The sequence below is a fragment of the Gavialis gangeticus genome, unplaced genomic scaffold, assembly GCF_001723915.1.
Source record: "Gavialis gangeticus isolate Ggan-Ray unplaced genomic scaffold, GavGan_comp1, whole genome shotgun sequence".
Taxonomy (NCBI): Eukaryota; Metazoa; Chordata; order Crocodylia; family Gavialidae; genus Gavialis; species Gavialis gangeticus.
The window spans coordinates 177,137,644-177,143,030 of NW_017729024.1; the positions used below are offsets into that span (position 1 = coordinate 177,137,644).

Sequence of the window (5,387 nt, forward strand, 5' to 3'; positions counted from 1 at the left end):
CTAACCTAATACGGCCTCCCTCAGAATTTCACGTGAATAATATCTGGACCCAGCTAAATAACTCCTAATATTATCATTTCCTCTGCCCCTGTCCCAGCAGTTCCCATGCTCAGCAAGGTGGCCAAGAGTCAGCGTTAACCTCCCAGAGTGATGCTAAATTGCTGAGCAAGTTCCTAATTATGACAAGTCAGATTTTTATTGCAGGCTTTTCCATGTGAAATGTTAGTAGTTTAAAATAGAAAAGGATCCCCTTCACGAAGGTAGCATATTGGGGCATCTACACACATGCTCCAGGATGAGGGGGGCACTTTAATTAGAGCAGCTCTGATTGCTGCTCTAATTAAAGGGCCCGCAGCGTCATGTGTGTTCAGTGCTCTGCACTTCAAGATCGTGGCAGAGGCACTTGAACTAAAGCTGGTTCAACAAGCTTTAGTTAAGGCATCTCTGCCACCATTTTGAAGCACGGGGACGCCGAACAGACGTGACATGGAGGCAACTGGAGCATGTTAATTAACACGCTCCAGCAAACTTGATTAATTGCGTCTGTTGCAATGTGCGCTAATTAACAGACTTCGGACCAAACATCTGGCACGTGTACAGGAGCCCTTGGTGTGCAACTCGCCAGCAGCTGACTTCTTCAAAAAAGCATTTACAGCCATCGAGGGTCAGCCAGATGTACCAGGTGTAAAAAGACGCTTAAACAGCAGGTAGTTTAACAGTGGCTATTGTTGTTGTTTTCACTGGATGTGGGGGAGCCAGATACCATCAACTATCAGGAATTTCCTGGTTTTCTGAAGCTTAACACTGATTAAACTGGGAAACAAAATAAAGGCAGAAGAGCAATGGTGTGGCTTTCCTAACAGTCTTTTAGCCCTTTTTGTCCTCTTGTCTAATTGGCAACATTAGGCAGGGCTGCTGCGCCATAAATCAAGGGCCGGCAAAATCGCAGCCGACTTCATTTCCCAGCAGCCCCTGAGGCAGCGGCTCCTTCTGGGTTAGGTTTAGGGTTAGATCCACTGCCCATGCACCCCTGGGACAAGCGTGGGTTTCACGGGCAGGGTGTGCAGGGAATGGACTGTGGCTCTGCCCCAGCTCCGGCCCTGGACTGTCACCGCCCCAAGATCACAGCCCCGGAGCAGCCCCAGACCAGTGGAGACCCCAGGATTGTGGGGCTCCAACAGCAATGGGCCAAGGCTGGGGCAGAGCCCCGGTTCTGCAGCCGTATGATCCCAGGGTCTCCACGTAGACCAGCCAAGAGCTACATGGGCAGGGGCTGCTAAGAAATGGAGTCCGACCACAGGCCAGATCTGCCATTTTACCCACCCTTGCCATAAACTCTGGCTGGTTTCAACACTGAACACCCCATTCTGCAGCTACATGTCACAAGCAATGAGCACTGAATGAGCATTAGAAGAGGAACATTCCCTTCTGTGACATTTACTTATCGCACACAGAGAACAATTTGGTCTTCTCAGACCTAGTTCCTGAAAGCTGCTCCATACTGCTAGAGTCCTGCAACGTGACCCCTTGACGTTGTTTTCTGCAGGTAGTTGTCTGGGGTTTGGCGGCCCGGTGCAAGACCTAAGCCCAGGACAAAGAAATGCCATTCAGGGCATTTTAAAAATGCCAAGAACTTTTCTTAAGTCCCTTTTCCAGCAATAATCTGCAAAATGAACAAGATAAGTAACAATAAACTCTCAAGGGAACAGCATACATTTCACATCATCGACTAACCACATATGATACAATTATTTAAAAATATATATATGGGCTCCATATGCTATCATATATCTCTAAGTCCACCCATTTACGTACACCAACACAAAAAGCTTGAGAAGCATAGATTTGGGGCCAAGTTCCACAGTCACTACACAAATCAGACACCTATTTCCTTCAACACAAGTTTTTGCCTGGATGAACACTGCTGGTCTGGGCCTTTTATGTTGGTTGGAAGCATCATGCATATTAATTCTTAAATCACTAAAAAAATAGAGTAATTAGAGAATCATCACCAAACACGGCAAAATTGTACTTCTTACAGTATACCACTGTTTTCGGTACATTATTCATTCATGTGAAATGAACAAAGGGAAGGAAGATCCGTTATCCAAGAGTCAAGTTTCTGTCCTAAAAATCCGGGTGAATTGAAATTGAAATTGAAGAAGGAGAATTGCACCATTATCTTCCTACTTGCAGGTACCTTCCCAGTGCTTTCCTTCTTTTACTAGTATCTTTCACAATATGTCAGGCTCCTAATCACTGTTCACTTAATTCAGAACAAAATACCTTCCACCGGGGAGATACCCAGTAGTGTAACTGAGGAGGGGTGACTGGAGCAGCGGCCCCAGGCACTGCTTTTATGGGGAGGTGGAAAAGCAGCCATTACCCCAGCAGTGGCTGACAATCTAGCCACAATCAGGATAGGAGCCAGCACTGCCCTGGGTGTAGAGCTGTGCTGCTATACCTCTGAAGATACCCACAGCACAGAAATACTGAGCCAAATCCTGAACTCAATTGCTCGCTCTTTTCTCAGAAAGAATGACTGAATCCTATTAAGGGCTTCAGGATCATTCCCATTATTATAAAGCTCAATGCATAACGAGAGGCATTGTTTTCTAGTGGGCTAGACAAGGGCTGGGCCACCCAGCTGTCACACAGACTCACCCCTTGGCCTCACGCAATTCATCTACTTGACTCTTGCCTTGGTTTCTTCAGCTCTAATAAGAGGGCATGACAAGCTGTGTATCGGTAAGATTAGTTGATTGGTGTTTGCTGGATACTGTCAGGACGACCAACGTTATGCATGTTCTAATGATGCTACCTGCTGTTACATAACACTTTTCACCCTAGATCTCAAAGTATCCTGTAGACAGTAGCTGACCAATGTCATATCCATTTCACAGCTGGACAAACCAAGGCCCAGACATTCAATCCAATTTAATTCAATCCAATTTAATCTCATTTAGACCAGCCATCTATAGCAAAAATGGGACTAGAACTCAGACCCCTTCCATTCCCATCCTGACCTCCTAGTCACTGGATTACATTGCACTTTTCATCATCAAAGCCCTTTAAACATCATTTTAGGAAACACATCAAAGACACACGTTTCTTTTATATGCAAAATCAAGGCAACTCATACCATGCACTCAGACATCCATCAATTTGCACTCACTATGCTTAGAATTTGATTCTTATTATTTACAAAGAAATGCTCACTAAAAAGTAATACACCTCCAGTGCCTACAGCCTGGCAGCAAGAAACACAGGACCCCCAAATACAGGCATCTTGCCTGATTCCAGCTATTCTTCTCCTGTGACTTCTGAAATCTATAATCTATTACTCTCATGTCACCAGACTGTGACCTTAAATATCATTGCATTTCCTATTCCAAAGACAGAGAACCATAGTAGTATCACCATCTGGTTACTGCTAGTCAATAGTGACTTTTTAAATAATATCTGCGGTATTTCACTTCCTTTTAATCCTTGTTTTGTGTGTAGGGTAAGCCATTTTGATAGCAGCGGGGATGGGAAAGGGGCTTCGAAACAGAATGCCTTCAAGCTGAAAGGGAGGCAGACAACATCTTGTGAGCTTTTTAGATCTCTGTAAACTAAAAACCCTAAACTCTGGCTTAGACTTCAACTTTATCCCAAAACTAATCATCACATATAATGCACGTACATTTACACAGCACTCCACAGAATCAAAGGTAAACTGAGCTGTAAAGGACCTCAGAGACCCTCTCGTCCAACCCCCAGGGAGGGTCATCTCTGTCTAAGCCACCCTAGACAAACAAACATTCATATAACCTGCATTTAAAAACTCCCAATTCATACACCAATTAAGACATTTTCCTTGATAAAAGCCCTTGAAATCTAAGTTAGACAAGACAAAACACTGGACAGCACATCAAGCATGGAAAGACGTGAAGATGATGAAGAGAGAGAATTGTCGGGGAAGAGGGCAAGACTGCCCCAGCTGAAGGAGGCATGAAGCAGAGGAAGTTATGAAGATGCAGGCAGCCACAGGAAATGCATGGGAAGAGGATGATGGAGTAGAAGAAATGAAAGCAAAGAGACAAGATCATGTAGAGCTGCGTAGGTGACTGGATGTGATACAGTAAGAGCTGGGGAACCATAGTGGGGTCTTAGGGAGAAGGTCAATAGGATCAGAAGCAAGACCAAGAAAGACGTTAGCAGCACTTTTGTTTATCCAGGCCAAAGGGGAAAAGTCAGGGAAAATAGACAGAAGCATGTTGCACTAGCCAGGGTGAGCAAGAACCAGCAAGTATTAATGGCAGGGTTGCTGATATTCATGGAGCAAAATTTACAGGATTTGATGAGCCTGAATAAAAGGAAACAGAGTGAAAAACAACCCAATGATTGTGAGCCCAATAGACAGGAAGGACAGTAGATGTGTCTATGGAATTAGGGCCAAAAACTGCTACTACTGAAATCAATAGAGTTGGTTTCTGACATCAGCTGGGTCATTAGAAGTGGACACTGGGATGACAGGAGTTGAGAAGGCCTAGAAATTAAGTTGATGGCACCTGTAGAAATAGGATAAACAGCTGGAAGGAGACAAGTTGATGCGTTAAAGTCAGACAACCAGAAGAAAGCTCTCAAATAAAGGAATAAGGGAAAGAGTGGTGGGATAGGTTGGGGAAAGGACAGAACTTGTCAGACCTGGGTAAGTGCTGTTTTTGAGGAAGATGGCTAGGTAAACCTTTTCTGAATCCAACCTCCACACACTCGGCCTGTCTCTAAAAGGAGGCCTCTTCCATGTAGACCAGAAAAGGTGTAGCTAAATCAGTATGGCAACAGTTTACAAAGATAGGGTGCCTGCAAAAAATATTAAACTATTCAGCTATAAGTTTTGATAGTCCTGGGGAAAGGCATGATCCCAGGCGCTATCCTCTACCCTTAACAGACCCATAATCACGATACAAAAGTATACTCTGCCAGAGGATGCTAACATTTGCTTCAGGTTAAAGGCTTGTCTGCACTTCAAAATGTTGCCTTTTCAATTACAACAGCATAGTAAAAGCAGCAAACTCAATCTTAGTGTGGACACGATTATGCCAGTATAAGAATACAAATACCAGTATCGTTTATACCAGTTTCTGAACCAAAATAAATATAATTATTAATATATTATATAGTATAACATATTAATATTATTCTAAATATGATGATACACAATGCTTTTGTAACCAGGAAAATCGCATCTACATTACAGCTTTTACCACATTAACTATGGAAGCTAAACAATCCCCCTGACACACTCACACTGGTTAATCTTCTAAGTCTAAACTAGCCTTAAATAGGATAACAATTGTAAGGATGCCCTCAGCATAAAGCAGTGTCTAATTAAGACACCTGAG

At 43.6% G+C, this 5,387-nt stretch overlaps 1 long non-coding RNA gene across 1 annotated transcript in view; it reads right to left on the reverse strand.

Annotated features, from left to right (window-relative positions):
* Positions 1 to 487, reverse strand: part of LOC109298004 — a 3,838-nt gene extending 3,351 nt beyond the window's left edge. The window contains exon 1 of the long non-coding RNA XR_002097487.1: positions 6 to 487. This is a non-coding gene — a long non-coding RNA (uncharacterized LOC109298004). The remainder of the gene's footprint in view (positions 1 to 5) is intronic.
* Between the last annotated feature and the right edge of the window lie 4,900 nt (positions 488 to 5,387).